Source organism: Lontra canadensis, unplaced genomic scaffold, assembly GCF_010015895.1.
Source record: "Lontra canadensis isolate GAN:19392208 unplaced genomic scaffold, GSC_riverotter_1.0 scaffold94, whole genome shotgun sequence".
NCBI classification, from domain to species: domain Eukaryota; kingdom Metazoa; phylum Chordata; class Mammalia; order Carnivora; family Mustelidae; genus Lontra; species Lontra canadensis.
Genome location: NW_022631088.1, coordinates 6,250,433 through 6,267,843, shown reverse-complemented (window position 1 = coordinate 6,267,843; position 17,411 = coordinate 6,250,433). Strand labels below are relative to the sequence as shown.

General features: G+C 55.0%; 1 protein-coding gene across 1 annotated transcript in view; it reads left to right on the top strand.

Moving 5' to 3' along the window:
• The first annotated feature begins 1,480 nt into the window (after window positions 1–1,480).
• CEMIP (cell migration inducing hyaluronidase 1) overlaps window positions 1,481–17,411 on the top strand; it is a 127,299-nt gene continuing 111,368 nt past the window's right edge. The window contains exon 1 of the mRNA XM_032836810.1: window positions 1,481–1,629. The gene's annotated coding sequence lies outside the window, so the exon portion shown is untranslated. The remainder of the gene's footprint in view (window positions 1,630–17,411) is intronic.

The following is a 17,411-nucleotide window of genomic DNA, read 5'->3' as shown; positions in this document are numbered from 1 at the left end:
GCCACAGCATCCGGCTGGGTCTTTCAAGAAGTCAAGGAAGGGCTGAGGGTTCTAACTGAGCCCAGTGAGGGTCAAGACCAGCTCTCTGGGAAGTGCCTGGGGAGGAATGCAGGCCTTCCTTAGTTTAGCCAAAGAATCAGGGCTCTGTCCCAGTCCCGAGCACAGGAACAGGCTCCAGCAGCTTCTGCCTGGCTGTCGCTCGGCAGTGGGTTCGTGCGGCTGGTGTGTGCCGCCTTACAATGAGGACCTTGCCTGCAGAGCTGGTTCTCGCAGGGTGCTGGCTGGAAGGGAAAAGAGAAGCACACTCTGGGGGCTCCAGCTAGCCAGGGGGAGGGTTGAGTTATCAACTCCAAAAAAGTGGACAGGAGGGAGAACTTGTATCACAGCCCCCATCTTACAAATAACAAGCAGAGACCCCGGGAAGGGCAGTGGGTGACACTGGTCCCCCAGCAAGTTAGTGGCAGGGGTGGGGGGGAGGCAGGCTCCTGCTGAGCAGAGAGCCCGATGCGGGGCTCTATTCCAGGACCTTGTGATCACGACCTGAGCCAAAGGCAGAGGCTTAACCCACTGAGCCACCCAGTCGCCCCTCACAGGCTCTTTCTACTTGCCCTGTTTCCTCAGGAAGGGGACAGTCTGCATCATACTTGTTTGCTCTGATCCTTGAGGACCTTGGTCTGTGCAGTTAGAAGGACGCGGGAAGGATTGTAACTCATTGAGCACCTACTGTGTGCTGTGTATCTGTACTGTCGCCACCTCATTTCCACTGTCCCACCAGTCCCGGCAGGAAGCCTCATAGAACCCATTTCCCTGATGAGGACACTGACCCCCAGAGGGGTAAGGCCTGTGTCTGCAGCCACATGACCTGGGGTGTCTGACCGGTTTCAAATGAAGTTTTCTTTGAACGTGTTGCCCAGACAAACACTGGGTCGCCTACGCCAGGATCTTTCCAAGGCCACTCTTTTCTGTTAAGTTAAAAAGAACAAGAAACAAAAAACACCCCCCCCCCCCAAGATCCTGAGACTTAACAGCCCTGAGCCCCTTGTCGCGGTCACTCCAGCAGACGCAGGACTTTTCCCTCGGCCGCCGGTCCCCAGGAGCGGGGTCGTACGCCCGCCAGGCCCCCCAGCCCCTCGCGGCCGAGAACCCGCGCCGGCAGCTCCCTGCGCCCTGGGTTCCAGCGCCCTCACCCGGCCGCGGCGCTCGGCTGTCTGCGCGCCCCGGCTCGGCGGGCTCGGGTCTGCGCCTCCCAGAGCGGCCGCCAGAGCCCGCCCGGGGCCCGTCGGGCGAGGGGCGGTCGGCCGGGGGCGGGCGTCTGGGGCCCCGGGGAGGAGCCAGCCCGGCCGGCGCGGCGCCCAGAGCCGCCAAGCGCTATAAAAGCCGCCGCTCGGGCTGACGCTGGGGAGCGCGAGCCGAGCGCGGCGCGGGTCAGTGGGACCGGCCGGGCGCGAGAGGCCGGGGGCATCGGGGCAGAGCGCGGCCGCGCGCGGAACCCCACGTCTTCAGACGAGCCACCCCTCTGCCGCCCGCATCCCCGGAGCTCGCGGAGCCCGTCGCTGTGCCTCCGGATCGCCCGGGCCGCCGCGCTCCCGGCCCGCGGGACGTGCCGCCGTCTCAGCTCCCGACCGCGAGGTAAGAGGGCCGGGCCGGCGCGCCAGGCTGACCGACTGCCCGAGCCTCGGTGGGGAAGGAAGGGCGCGGGGCCGCCGCCTCCACCGGCCACGGGCGAACGGTACCCATCCTCGGCTTCTGGCGGTCTGTCCGCTCTGCTCTGCGGTCCGCCTCTGTCTGTCTGTCCGGGCGTCTGTTGATGGGCACATGCCCCTCTCACTGTCCTCTGGGAGGTTTCGCCGAGATCCTGCGATCTTTTGCAAGCAGCAGGTGCCAGGGGCGCCGGTGTTCCCGGAGCGCGTCCCGATCTGAGTGTATGTGCGTCGCGGCGGGGAGACCCTGCTTTCCGTAGAGGCCCCCACTTCTCAGTGGCTGATGGAGGGGGGTCTCGCGCTCGGGACTGTGGCTTGCGGACGAGGGACCGCTCTGAGGGTCAGGTCGCCGAGTCGCGGAGTCCCGCGGACGGAGAGGGGGCTCGCACTGTGCGCCAGTGGGCGTGCGCCTGGCAACAGGTCTGCGCCCCGCTGCTCGGGCCTCGGCACCGGCTTCCTTCTGGTTTCGCCTCCGCCTCCCGCTGCCTCCCGCTACCGCACTCCCGCGAGCGCCGGGCTCCCAGCGTTGTGCCGGCGCGGGGCGCGCGGTGTGTGTGTGGGGTGTGTGTGTGTGTGCAATTAAATGTTAAAAGACACCACGGCCCCTGTTGATGTTTAGACTGAGTCTCCAAACCCGGCATTGCTGGGAGAGGGTTCGGTGGTGCCTGGCGAGGGACCTCGGCTCCCCGAAGGGTTAAATTAGGTTAAAGACCTGGGGGAGTGCGGAGTGCCAGCCAGGGCTGTGGCCAGGTCTCCAGCTCGCTGCTCGGGGAACGAGGGCCAGAGACCTCCTGGAACGGACCCGGAGGCACGCATGTGCTCTTGAGAAAGGAGCTCAGTAAGCCCGAGGTCGTCAGCCACAGACTCTCAGCTCTCAGCGACAGCCGCCGGTCCCCAAGGGTCGAACACCACCATCGCCGTCCCAGGCGCGCCTCCAGCAGCCGGCTTTGAGGTCCTGAGTCTCGCTCGGCGCAGCCAACGTTGCCCACAGGTGAGAACTCTCTTTTGAAAGTAATCTTTTGATGTATGAGCCAGTGCTGGCTGCAGCCCCAGCCCCGGAGACGGTGAACCTGGGAGCGAGCCTCTCCATTCCGGCGGTCTGGAGAGCGCCTGGGGGGCTGGAAGCCCGCGGCTTTGCGTGTCCAGGCGCGGCGCCACCATGGACAGCTCCCAGCCACTTCCTCCACTCCGGGTCTGCGGCCCTGGGTCTGGTGCATTCCAGACTCCAGGTGTTGGGGTGCAGGACAGAAGGAGAGGGACAGCTAGTTTTTGAAAGCCCATTGCAGCCTGTCCTAAGGTCACATGAACCTCTCAGGAGAATAAAGGAGCCGTGGTTGGTGACTGGGTCCTAGGCCGACTTGCAGCTGAGCTGGGAACAGGATCTCTGGCGTGGTGTGTGGCGGGAGGGGGTCCCCGGCTTTGCTGTAACACCGTGAGCCCCTTCAGAAGTGTTCTAATGTGTGACTCCTGAGCATCTGACTGAGGCAGTGAGATCAGGCCACACCTAATTAGGGACTGCTCGGACTGCTTCTCCGTACACAGCATGAGCCATGCTACCTTTTATCAGATTATTTGGTAAATTTGGTGGTGGGAAGAGATATTAGTTTCAGAGTCACAGAGACAGGATGGAGAAGAATCCAATAGGACAAGTTATCGATAATGTGTTTGGATTCATTTGCAAAAACAACTATGCTGTTCTCTGATCCTGATTGCCTTCTCCATGGTGTAGAACACTCTTACAGAAGCTCCCAAAGGTTCCTCTTGGGCCCAGTTGATGCTTTTTCAAGTTGGTTGCTTGGAAACAGGGAGGCGAGAACCTGTAGGGGTTCCTCTGTGCACATCTCCTTTCCCTGATAAGATATGGCCTGGGCTGGGGTTTTCCTTTAGCCCTCTGTGCTCGTACAGAAGTGTGTATCTTCCTCTGTTTTAAAATGTCTAAGGTGTGATTCTGGGTGTGACTGCTGGAGGTCCTTGGGAGTGGAAACAATCAAGCATCTTCTTTTTTGAGGCCCCGTGTGTGTGTGGAAGTCACTAGAGCATGGTGCCTGTTCCTTATACCTTAGGAGCACATGCTTTCCTGGCAGGGTTGTTAATGAGAACTAAAGTGGCCCAATATAAAGCACTTAGCTCCTCGCTGAGCACGCAGAATGCTCTTAAAATGGTAGCCATTACAGGTATTTGTAACAGATAGCTGTGCGTTTCTTTTGAAGCCCCAGCCGTCCGCTAACCAGCAACTGCTTGACAGGGACTCCGTCTCCCGCTCCGTGTCCGTGTTGGAGAACCTGTGGATGGAAGTCATGACAGTGCTGAAGCTGATGACAGTGTTAGCAGAAATGGTGTTCAGAGATACATGGGAGAATTTGGGGAAGACAAATCGGGCCCCTGTGTTTCTCACCTGCCGCACTTGGAAGTAAGACAAAGTAAGTTGTTTTCAAAATATTATCATTGCCCTCCAGATTTGAGGATTAATTCTCCCTGAGCCTTCTCTCAAAAGAAGGCAGGCTCTTCCAAAAGCCCTCCTAGTCTTGCTGGGGGAGGGAAGGGATTTTTCTTGGGTCCGGATGGGTAGTGGCTCCATGGTCCCCATTCCTGGGTTGCTGCAAGCTGGATGGAGGGTTTGCTGTGTGCGGCAGCGCCTTGTGGGGTCCTTGCCATGTAGGAAGCCACACAGCCATTCACGGAGGAGCCCAGCTTGGCTGTGACGTCCTGACTAGGACACAGCTCTGCCTGGAGCGCTGGCCACTTACTTGGTCCCAGCTGGATTGGAAGATTCCCTCCAGCTCTGCATTTGGGGTTCTGTCCGGTGAAAATCACTAATACCATGCTGTTTGGATATTGGAATCATAATGTGCCTAATCTCACACTTGGAATTTTTTTCCCCCAAAAAAGTGTGTATGTGCACGTGGGCGTGTGTTTCCACCAGTTTCACATTCTAGTGGTTTTAGATTTTTTCATCTATTTTTTTTTTTTCTCCTTAGTAGATCAGAAGTCATCTTAGCTCCCTCCATCTCAAAGGCGTGGAGCTCAAGGATGCAGTACAGACGCTGGGAGTCTTCCCGTGAGTTCCATCTCCCCGGTGGTGTGAATGGAGCAGGAGGCTGGACCCCGGCTGACCTTGAAGCCCTGGCTCTCTCCCCTGGACTTCACCCAGCACATGCTGCTTTCTGGTAGGAACTTAACTGACCTCCAGAGCACTGCTGGAGTCAGGGCAAGTGAGGGGAGGGCTTGGCACAGGAGCTAGCAGGGGGCCGTCCGCAGGCCCCGGGGCACTCTGTCTGTCCTGCAGTGGCGTCTGAGTCTCTGGGACAGGCCTGTTCGATGGCACGAGTGGCGATCAGGAGAGGGACAGCGAATGAGAGGGGAGCGTTCAGTTATGCTCAGCCTTCTGGGAACCCCTCCGCCGGAGTGACCCCCCATATGGTCTCAGCAGAGCCGCAGGCATTGTAGAAGAAACGCATTTGTAGTTCTAGCTCCAGAGAGAAATGCAAGTGTGTGGGATGGGTTCTTATGAGGAATGGAGTTATGTGTGTGGGCTGCTTCCGTAAGACCCCATACCCGTGAGGGGTTGTCTGGCAACATCGTTCTTTCCACACAACAGCAGATACCCAGATACCCGATCTCGTCTGTGTAATGCATCGGTTGTCTCCTAGTGCTGGATTTTTCCTGTTGTGTGGACGGTGGAAGGATTGTGTATCTTGCTCTCTTATATCTGGTCAGGTTAGGAGGAGTTAGGAGTGGCTGTAGGTACAGAGGGACACTTCTCAGTGCTGAGTGTCTTCTCGACCAGTCTCCCTTGGGCCCCGAGCCTCCTTTCCCGAGAGCCTGGCACATGGAAACTTGGTGGAACTGGGCAGGCCTTGGCTGGCTACGGCAGTGACTCAGATCACTATCTGTACCTCCGCCCCAGCCCACTCCCCGCAGGGGCTGTCCTCACCTCTCTGGTTGTTTCCTCTGCCTCTTTCCTTGGCCTCTGTCTCCTCTCGTGCCAGGCTTTGTTCAAACTTGGCTCTTCAGAAGGGAGGCTGCCTGCAGAGAAATGTCATCAAATATACATTTGCTTTCTGCTCAGTTCCCTCCGTGCCAGGAAACACAATTCCCCACCCAGAGAGAGAGGAGCTGCCCTTCTCCTCTTCCCCTTATGCTTTCAAGGGCCCCTCTCCAGGCTCAGTGTGGCTCCAAGCACAGAGGTCCAGCCTCCCCTTCCCAGCCCCTGTGAGTGTCTGAGCCCTGGGGAGCACAGCGGCCACCCCTGCCCCCTGGGACTCTGTGGGAGGAGGTTTCTCTCTCTCCAGCCCCGACAGTCTGGCTCCTGCATTGGGAAACTGCTGAGGTGTTATCTTTGAATCTCCTGCAAAGACAGACACGTGACGGATTTAGCTATAACTTTGGGTTTAAAGTGCTTTGACCAGACAACTGCTTTTGAAAACCCTGTGTGCTTCTCTCAGCTGTCCCTGTCCAAGAGCTTAGCCGTTAGCCATTTTGTGTTACGGGGAAGGCGAGTCGGGAAGCTGGTCCCTCCATGGTGTAAAGGATCCGGGCCAGACTACTGCCCCTCCTGATCGTGGACGTCGCAGTGGGGATGCCCGGGGAGCCCACTGCACTGTTTGGGCCTGTCTAGGGACAGGAGCTCCTGCTGAGGGCTCTGAGGCCTGGGCCCCCCTACTGAATAAGAGGTAGTGGCCAGCGCCCCGTTGAGTAGATTTGAATATGCAAACGTGTGTGTGGGGGGGAGATGGTGTTAAGGCGTAAACTCTGATTGGCCGGGAGGTGGGGTGGGGTGGGCCCAAGGGTCTGCATCTCCAACCAGCTCCCAGGGGATGCTGCGGGTCCACTGAGGCCTTGGGAGGCTCCGGGGGCTATAACCTAAGCTCTGCTCTTCCTGTGGGTTTTAAGTCCGTTTCTGGTGCCTGTCTGAGTACATGCGGTCCAGCGGGCCTGTGTCCTCCTAATGGCCTTATGATGACCTTTCAAATTCTTGGAGGTAATTATTGTTGCTCGCAAACTATCTTATCAGTAGACTAAATATGGTGAACCCCTTTGAGTCCCCCTTTTCCCTGTCCTAATAAATTTTCCAGCTCTCTGAACCGAGTTACTTTTAAGTGCAAGACCATTGTGCAAATGGCAATTTATCTCTGCCTGGCAGAGGCATCTAAATGTAATTTTGAGGGCATTAAGAGATCACTTGGGGAGTCTCATCTCACTCGGGTTCCAGACACAGAGAATGCTTGTTTACATTTAGACAACTTGACTTGACTCAGAGGATCACAGCTTTTTTTTTTTTGAACCTAAAAATGAAAGGCAAACCTCCGTTATCTTCCTCAGCCCCCCTCCCTGTGGCATTCCCGCGGGAATGAGCATCACAGATGCCTGATGGTCAGCCCAAGACGGAGCTGTGCAGTTGTGTTCTGTCGTCCACTGTGTCTGGAGGCAGAAAAAAATTGAGTACACTGTTTCCATCACCTTGCTCGTGTAGGCGCTGTGTTAGCCCCCGGACAGGGGCGGGGGGCAGGATTAAAGAAACCGTCTGCACCCTCCAGAGCTAACAGTCTAGCTGGGGGAACAAGCCACCCCGGTGGGAAGCTACCACGCAGTGTGATGGGGGCTGTGGTGCGTGGGTCAGGAGGAGTGGTGGGTGGGGGCCGGTGGAGGACAGGTGGAGCCAAAAATGTCCTGGGAAGCTTCGCTGGGAAGGGGGCATACGGTGCTTCTGGAAGGATTAGCAGGAGTTGATAGGAATTTTCCCAGGAGGCAAAGGTGGGATTCGGGGAGTGGAGTTCAGACGGGGATGCCCACGGAGAAAGGGCCACAGGGAAAGATCCAGAAGCCCAGGCAGGCTTAAACCTCTTAGCTCTTGCATCCTTCCACATGCACAAAGCTCCTTACGGCCCCGCGCTTCTGCTCCCTTCCCCGCCCAGACCTCGGGCGATACCTGGCAGAAGACAGAGTCTTTCTAAGCAGCTGGTGCCTTTAGTCTCATAGCCTCCTGATTTTAAATTAATCATAATTTTTTTCCCCGACAAAATCTTAATAAATCTCATTTACAATCCAGATAAAAAATGCCTGTGGCTGAGAGTAGGTTTTTATCTTGAGGTCCCCGAGGGGTTCCACAGAACTCTGTGGGCTCCAAAGAGCCCAGTTTGAAAACCTCTGTCCTTAGATCCTTTTCATTTTGCTTTTGGCGGTCGTACCCATAGTGTCAGCTTCGTATTAGAGTGGTTTGTCTTGCTGTGTCTTCTTCATCTTTTGGATGTCTTGCTGGTTCTTGTGCCAACACTTCTCAGTAAAATGAAGCCAGAGTTACCCCGTGTGTGACCGTCTAACAGAGGTGGGGCGTGTGGGTGTCCAGAGGCGAGGGTCCATGACAGATGCTGGCTCAGGAGACTCAGGCTGTAGCTAGCAAGCAGGGAGAGGCACGAGCTTCTTGCAAAAAAAAAAAAAGCTTTTTGTGTCCAACCTTGCCGGTTCATCTGTTCTCCCGGAGTCCTCAGGTCCCAGAAAAGCAGGCAAGAAGGAACATGGCTCCTTTGCAGGGCCCAAGACTCGACACATTGTATCCAGGATCTTCCCTCTTTTCTCACTGGTGTAAAGTAGACACATTTGAGTGTGGGAGGTTTCTGAAGGTGCGGTTCGAACAGGGACAGTAAGTCGGAAGTATAAAAAGGGAAAAGCGCACGGGGCCCAGGTGAGGCGGAAGGTTCCGGTTCAGGCTGAGGCTCCTGCTCGCCTCTCCCAGAGCTCCTCTGCGGGGGGAAGTCCATGCTCTGAATGCCACCACACCCAGAGAGAGCCCTGTCCTCACCAACGGGCGGTCCTCGTAACCTTAGAAGGGGATCTGAAGAAACCCTTCTGGGCACAGACCCAGCTCTAGAATGAAGATCACATGACTGATTTAAGGTGATCAAAGTGACCCACGGTCAGCCTGGAGAACTCGGAGGACCCCCATCTCTGTGAGGAGCCTCAGCAGGGGAACGCGGCGGGTGGCATTTCCCTCTGGGGGTGGGGGGGCATCCGACCATCCGGGCAGTGTCAGGGAGGGCTGCTGTGCTGGTGGGTGACCAGCAGCCTCACCATTTGGGGGCAGCTGGCCGCACATCCAAAGCAGTCTTTGCTTCAGACCATGTCACCCTAGACCCTGGAACACCCTGAACTTGGACTTGACTCCCAAACCACGGGGATTCAGCCTGTCCCGGCTTGCTAAGGCTGGACATAGGCTGGCTCCTGTGTTGCCCTGAATTTTGGGCACAGGTGACCAAAGATCCTGGTTCCCTAGATCCCACGGAACTGTCTGGGGGAGGCTGGTGGTGATTCTGAGCTGTCCCCTGAATGTGGAGGCCATGCGTGGCTCTCTCTGCTCCCGGGGTGGCAGTGGTGTCTGCTGGTGAGCAGCTCCTAGTCCAATGCTCCACTCACCTGCCTTCTTTCCAGGGCTCTGGTCCTTGCTGTGAGCGGGGGCCGGGGGAGGGGGTGGCACCGAGTCCCAGCACTGAGTCCCAGCTCGGTCCCCTAGAATCTCCCAATCCCGGGGCCGCAGAGCCCCCCGGGCTGAGGGCGGGTGTGCAAAGCTTTCTTCTTCCTGTAAAGAATAACAGGACTGAGCCTCAAGAGGAGTGAGTAAAGGAACAGATTTGGGCAAAACATGAAAAAAAATGTTTTGAAGCAAACTGGTGGTTTTAGGAGCAGCGGATTTCAAAGCTGACTGTGTTACAAGCGCTGAGTAATTCACTCGTATGCTAATTTTCCAAAGGTTTGGGTGCAGGAAAACCTCAAACATGGTGGCTAAGTACTTTTCCTTTCCTTTAAAAATTGTGTTTATTTTCGGACGAACTTAATCCATATGTTTCAGATCCATTTCCGCGTTACTCAGCAAAAGCTTTTTTTTCACCGACACAGCCGAGCCGTGAGCTTGCGTTCCTCCTGTTTGCTCTCCCGCAGCCGCCCCACACCTCCCCCAGCTGGGGCTCCCGGCTGTGCAACTCGACAGCCTTTTAGGACACACAAGTAAATACAGGCCCTGGAAGCAGAAGGAAAAAGTATTTAAAATGGTGCTATTTGTTCACTATGGGTTCTCTGCAGGAGTTTCGATTTTGGAAATGGGGCATCGCATAGTCTTGATACTAATGACTGAGTCCTGGTGCTCCTGCAAATTCTGCAGCCCGGCCACAGCCCCACCCTGGGGAACAGCGTGTGGGCTCACTCGGGTGGCGATGAGCTGCTTCCCAGACTTCCAGGGGCACCTGAAGCCTGTCTCTCCTCCTCCCTTGCTTCCTTTCGCTTTTAGAGAGGGAAGGAGTTGTGAGGCCCCATACTGGAATGTTTTCCAGATTCTGCTGGGCCGATGTGTCACTGTGTCTGTGACTTCTTCAGAAGCAACTGAGTTCATCAAATTTCTCAATTCAATTCCTGGTAGCCAGAGAGAAAGCAGCTGTTCGGATTTTGGCCTTGGAGCGTCTCTGTGCAGGAATCTCTTCTCATTTACATTTTACATAATTTTTTTTTCTTTAAATAAGAAGGCACCGTAGTCTCCGTGGTGCGTGTCTGGTTCCACGCTTTGAAGAGGCTCGGGGTTTCCTCCGACCACATCATTGCGGAGTGTGTGTGTGTACACGAGCCCGGTGGCTGGGTGAGAGCTCGGATCTGTTTTAAATTTTGAGATCATTGGGTAATGTTGTCACACATGCTAACATGTAAACATCTCCCGGGATTTTCTGACAATGACCATGTAGTGAATTTCATTTTTACTTTGAACATCCCCACATACAGTTCCTTTAAATAAGAAGCTATTTTTAACATGGGGGAAAAAAAGATGATGCTTTGATTCTTGCTTGCTAAGCACACACGTGAGTCTGTGCTCTGCCGGGACATTCGGGGACGGCCGTTGTCACAGGTCAAGGGAGCAGAGCGGGGCAGGGTCCCAGAACGGTGAGCGTCGGGTTTGCCCACAGCCCCGGAGTGCAGGAGGCTGGGATCTCCCTCCCTGACATACAAAAGGCCTCATCCCTGTACAAGAGAGAGACGTGTCTTCACTGGGGACAACCCCCTGGGCTCACACGCACAGACTTTCTCGTTCTACCCACCCCCAGTGTCCAGCATGTAAGCAGGCACAAAGCCTTTCTTAACTCCAGGAGCTCGTGAGTCCCGCATCTGAGCCCCGGCCCCCAGGCGCGTACATTTCTCAAAGGAACTGGTTTGCTGGGGGTCCTTGTGTTTTCTGCTCTGGGCACTGAAGGAAACCAGAGTCCCACCAGTCACCTTCTCAAGGTCTGTCCTCTGCCAACCCTCTCCTTTTTCTTGTTATTTTTATGGATTCCCAGTGCTTATCGAACGCTTCCCAAGTTCAGGTCTCCTGTGATCACTGAATCCTCCTGAGAGCTATGAGCAAGGTGTTGGATGGAGAAGTCTCCGTGGCGTCCATCCGAGGTCACTCAGGGGCCTTGACCGAGGTGCCATCCTTGAGGACATTAGTAGGTGATGGGGCTGGAACCGGGACCTGGCTCTGTGTGCGTCCAGATTCCCGTGCTCTAATGATGCCCGGCATTGCGTCAGTGTTCAAGCTGGAGAAAGCATGTTTGTGGGACTAGTACAATTCACAGTAAAGCAGTTGGAGGGCAGTTTCGATCCCAAAGTGCTCGCTGTTGATTGGCTCGTTCTTGATTGGAGGGTGGGGATTTTGAGACGGGTCCATGGCCCCTCCCTGTGCTGGAGAAGCTCACAGTTGAGGGGGGAGACAGACAGACAGACAGATACTCAGCAGCCCGCAGTCCATGCTGGAAGCGAGGTATGACTTGGGGAAGGAGACCAGCAGGCAAGACTCCTGGACAGAGGAGGTGGTGGTTGGTTCTGGAAGGAGAGCGCAGTTTGCTGACCAGACAAAGAAGGGTTATGAAGGAAGGAGTTGTCTGAACTAAGTTCAGAGAATCCAGGAACCAGGATCCTGGGGGGGTGGGGGGGCAGCTTGCCAGCCCGAGCTGCGGCAAAGATGGTGCGAGGGTTGAGGGGCACAGGGACGGAATTCTCGTGAGAGGCTCACCTTTGGCCTGGAGACAGCAGTCCCTGCGGAGGACGCTGGTCTGGGTCAAGTTTTAGAGAAGCTTTCCTGGTTGAAGCCGATTGTCTGAATGCTGTCTGGTGTGTGAGCGTCCCTTGCCCCCTCCCTTCTCTGCACTGCGTTTGTAATGAGACATTCCGGAGAGTTCAGGGAGCAAAATCCACCCATGAATGGCCCCTGCGGGTCATCTGTGTGCCCGGAGCTGGACTTGGCGCTAGAGCAAACCCAGGGGTGCCCGTCGAGGGGCCAGAGGGGGAGGGGCCACTGAGGCCTGGGGCTCTGCCCCGAACCGCAGTGTGGGTCCCGGTTCTGATCACCACGACCACCGAGATGGCTCTACCCAGAAGAAGGCACAGGAGGCGTCTGAGGAAAAATTTCCGTAGATTTTGCTGACTCCAAAGTAAACAGTTTCCCACAGTCCTTCCTCATCATTTTTAAAGGCTTCCTAGTTTGTATTTTCTTGGGTGTATAGACTAGGAGAGCTGGCGGAAAGAACCGGAAACGGGCATGGGCTCTGGAATCCCACAGACCTGGCCGCAAGTCTGCCTCCCCCGCTGTTTTGCTGTGTGACTTTGGCCAAGTTCCTCCACCCCTCTGTGCCTTGGTTGTTTACCCATCCCCTAAAATGGGGTGATTGTTCATTTTCTGGAAAGGAACACACGGCCCCTGATCGTGTAACCTACGGCAGACTCCTTAGAGCCGCGGCCCGGTACCTACTAGGGGTACAAACCGCGTGTCTCCTGCCTTTGCTTCCACACTCAGTCGAGTCAGCAGACGTTCCACGTGGAGAAGGGGAACCGGGACTTCCGGGCGAGTCTGCAAACTTCAGACCGTTGTCAGCCTCTCGCAGCCGCCGCACTCGGAAGGGCCCAGAGGCTCGCGGAGTGGGAGGCCGTGCCGTGGACTATACCACCTCCGCGTGCCCCGGGAGTGGGAACGGGGTCCACTTGCCCACACTGCATCTCCAGGACTGAGCTGGTGCCTGACACTCATTCTTGAGCAAATGCTGTTTGGAAGAAGAGGTTCCCACGCACGTCCCCTGCCCTCCGCCCGGAGTGTGGTCTCCATACACCCACTCCCACGCCCCATGCTTCAGGCCCACAGTGAGAACGGCCGTTATTCCGTCTGCCTTGTATGGATGCAGACATGGAGGGATGGCGTGGCCTGTCAGGGTCACACGGCACGGGCCCCACGGGGCTTCCGAAGGAGCTGACTCCCTCCCCAGCCCGAAACCCCAGGGCTGTGCTGTAGGGCTGCTGACGGGAAGCAGAACAGGGACATGGATTAGAAATCTGTTCTCACTTCCAGTGAAAATGCAAAATGTAGAGATGTCAGAAGCAGATTTTCCAGAGTCTCCGTGCCTTGGCTCAGGGCATCCCGTTGGAAGGAATCGTGGGCGTCACAGTGCAGAGGGTCACGTGGGTTGGGGACAGCATCCTATGACCAGGATGTCTGCAGGGCATGAGCTCCTGGCCCATCCTGGCCATGCAGCACGGCAGACCAGTGTGCCCTTGTGGAGGACGGCGTTCCACTCCTATTCTCCAAACTTTGGGGCCACCGGGAGGCCTATCACTGGCTCGGGTTGTGCGGGCCGATATCCAAAAAGCTGCTTACCCGCCTCTCTCCTGGATGGCTCCCTCTGTTGCCAGCACCCGTGACGAGGCTTTAGCCATGGGGTTTTTCTCTGACCGTCCACGAAAGGGCAGCTGTTCTGCACTCCCACAGATAGGACGTCTCATGAGATAAGAACAATTTATCACTGATTACGGTTTAAAAACTAAGCTTAGAAGAATGTTTTCTCAAATGGTTTCTCAGAAGCAGCCCTTCCTTGGGCTGTTCATCGGCCTTCTGAGATCAACTATGTTTGGGACAAGCTGGGTTCAACAACACCGATGCGTTCTTATCCCTGCAGCCCTTCTCAGTGCATTTATAAGCCAGCGCACAAGAGGGGGGGGCAGAGTCATCAGTGCTGCCCAAGCACCTCTGTCGGCCACGCCCCCTGCTTCTGGATGTCAGGGCTGTGGGCACCATCGGGGGCCTCAGGCCAATTCCGGAGCCATGGGCTGGGGTGAAAAGGACACTAAGTACAGCTGGGCACGTCCTGCCAGAACCTTACGTGGTACTCCTTGCAGTTCCACGTCTAGCACCAGCGTCTCTCTGATTTGGGGCAGAATGCTTGTGTCAGATCTTGGTTACGTTTGTCCCATCGTGTTCTGGCCGACATGTTACTGCGTGTGAGCCGGTTCGGGGCAGGTGCTGTCCCCTGGAATCACAGACCCTTAGGCATTTCACCTTCGATCTCCTGCGCCGTGACTTATCTCCCATTTCCCTGCCGAGGGCCTGGGGAGAGCTCTGTAGCTCATTGTCCCGCAGGGACCTCAGTCAGAAGCTGATCCCTCTTCCCATCTTGCACGAAATAAGGATGAGTTTACAAACTTGTCCTTTCTACGCCCCTTGCTTTTTTAAAAAGCAATTTACTTTTAAATGCTGTGGCGTCTTAAGTGATTATCTCTCCCTGAGGATAAGGTACAAAGTCGCTTCTGTCCCATTTTGCAATTTGCTATTGCAATTCCACATGGTTTGTGCCAAAAATAGTTCCATAAAGAGATTAGCAAGGATTTTCAGTGGAGATTTGGGCTCGCCTCTTTTTGCCAATGGCACTGGGAATGGTAGAGCGTGCTGTTGGTGGATGGGATGGCAGCCAAATTTGGGGCCACTAATGCATGCCCTCGCTGGGTCCCCTTTTCCCCTGGATGTCTCTATTGGAGACGCTGAAACCCCAGAGGTACGTGGAAGGAGTCTGCCAGGAAATGAATGAGCCAACTGAAGGTATTCTGGACAAAATGTTATCATGAGACTTTGGTACATGCTCTGTGTCCCACTTAACATGTGCAATGAGCCACGATGCATTCATCAGTCTGAGCCATTTACTGAAAAAGATACAGGGGCTTGAAGCTTTGAGCCAGCAGCAGGTGAATCACTAAAGGCAGGAGCTGTTGCCATTTCATTCAGCAAACACCCCCCGAGCAGCCAGCCCACACCGGACACAAAGCACACACAACCCCATCATTCATTCTTCTACCCGACAACCTGAGGTTGGGGCAGTCATGTCAGCAAATGGGAAGAATACGGCATACGGTGTCTGTACAAGGTGTGGACGGGGGAGAAAAGTGAGAACTCCGGTATTTCCCGGGGAACTTCCTGCTTGATTTGAAGCCTGCAAATCATCCTGAGAATTTGTCTGTTAGCAGAGAAGGGCCCTTTGGGCAAAGGGAGATCGCACTGGGCCATTAGAGGAGCTCCCGGCAGCTCAGCCTGACCAGAGTGGACAGACAAAGCCAAGCGTGAGAGAGAGCTTTCGAAGAAGGGGTGCCCGAACAAGTCTAGTAAAGACGAGGCCTGATGAGAGCCCAGTGGCTCCCTGTGGCCCGAGGGTAGTGAGATTGGCTGGGGCTACTTGAAGGAGCTGAGGACAGCAGCCTGCCGTTGTCAGGAGCTGAGCTGTGCGGGTGATTGCAGACCCGATGGTTATTGACAGGGTACAAGGTCTGTTAGGATGCAGCCCGAGATGCTATACATTCCGTGCATGACACCGCTCTCACTGCTCAGTGCCGTCAGCACCATGGGGACACCCACGATGCCCTGGGCATGTGGTATGCATGTTCTGTAAGTAATACACCCATGTAACTATATTCCTTTACCCCTTGGAAAATGGAGAAGAGAAAAAAAATACCACAGTTCCACCCTTTAGAAGGTCACTGTAAGAATTTTTTTCCAGTTTTTAAATTTAAAATTTTTTTTTACCATTGTGTGTGTGATTATGTACCAATGATAGAATTTTATCTTGCACAGAAGCAAGTCCAGTTTTCACCTCCGTTCTGACCACCATCGTTTTAATTCCTATAAGAGGACGTCCAGTTCATTTCTAAAATTTTTACTCTTAAAAAAAAAAATTATCACTTTCATGTAGATGTTTTCCCCAACATTTGAGCGATTTCCAGCAGAAACATTCCAGAAGCTGGACTTCAGTGGGTTGAGGTATATGGACACTTCTGTAGTCCTTTATCCTCTAGAGATTGATCCCAATTAATATGACCACCTGCACTTTTACCGGCAATAAATCAATATGAAAACTTCAAAGATCATTTTTATAGGTGAAATGCTTGTGTTTCTCTGCTTGTTGGTGATGTCCAAGACTGTCCCTTATGTCTGCCTCCCGAGTCATTTGTCTCTTTGGGGAACCGTCTGTTCATATCACGCCCATGCAGCGGGGAGTCCTCCTTTTTATCAATGTCCCTGAGCTCTTCACAAATCTGTGCAGGTCTCGTTCCCTGTCTTTTTGGTCATTTTGTCAAATGCATGAAATATTGCCATATAATCCGACTTGCGTAGCCTATTTGCCTCTTGGTTCCTTCTTTCAAAAGGCAGTTGGAGGGTTCTCTGAAGCTCCCGTGGATGGTCTTGAAGCCCCTCCACTTGCCTGGTCTTTATTTCGGTGCCTGATGCACAGAGAGGCTCTCTCAGTTGTCCCCACCGCTGACCACCCTGATGTCCAGACACCGTATATTGCATAAGCTTTCCTCTAGCCATTGGTTTGTGCTGCCGGTAAAGCTCGGTGGGTCCGGTTACCAGTGTGGAAGATGATGGAAATGTGATAAAGCTGGCATGGCAGGAATTCAGGCAGACGCTTATCTGGCCATCTGGGCGGACTTCAGAGACCCTTCTCCGTGGACTGGGCCTGGCTGTGTCTCCAAGGCCCCGCAGAGCCGGAGATTTTGGCCAAACAAGATCAGCCTGGCGGCACGCTGGGCCACCAGCCGCCGTGCGAGCTGTGGATGCAGCCCTGGGTGGGGAGGGGCTTGCTCATTCTTCCCTGAAGACGCACGCGAGTCCAGGCCTGACGGAGACCGCCCTGGGGGGCTCCCACTCGTGGTGCAGACTAGGGAGGCCCGGTCCGGGGGGGGTTACAATTCCGAGTGTCAGGTGTGGGCTCTCCCATCCAATGGGCGTTTATGCAAAGTCTTGTTCGTAAAGAGTGTAAGGAGATCATTCAGAGCCCATGCTGAAGGGACGGCTGAAATCATACCCCATCCCGTGTTCCCAGAAGCTGCTGTCGCTGCAGACCCTGTGAGCTGTGTGGTGCGGGGAGGCCGAATGGCCCTTCCCCTCTGCCTGGGCTGCCGGCTGGGGCTGCTGGAAGAGCAGGGCTCCCGTTTCCTTCGTTTATAGATCCTGGGGTCCTATTGCAGGATCTGGCCCCGTCCCTGTGTGCTGTCTCTGGGGAACGAATGAGCGACTGAGTCAGGGTTGAACCGACCTGGCTTGTCCACATCTTCCCACAGGAGAGAGCGTCACGTTGCTCGTAGCCATGCCTTTTATTTTTTAACTTTTAAAAATTTAAAAAAAAAATTATAAATAGCTTTTTCTTCTCTTTCTTCTCCTCCTCCTCCTTCTCCGCCTTCTTCTTTTTTTAAAGTAGACTCCGCACCCAAGGTGGGGCTCGAACTCACAAGCACGACTGAGGTCTGAGTCGCACGTTTTCCGGCCTTAGCCATCCGGGTGCCCCTTGCCGGCTTCTTTTAAACCACTCGTGTTTCTCGTTACTAAAATCCTGGGAAAAGCTTGACCTGAGTATCTGCTTACTCTGGGACTTCTTCCTCATTCCA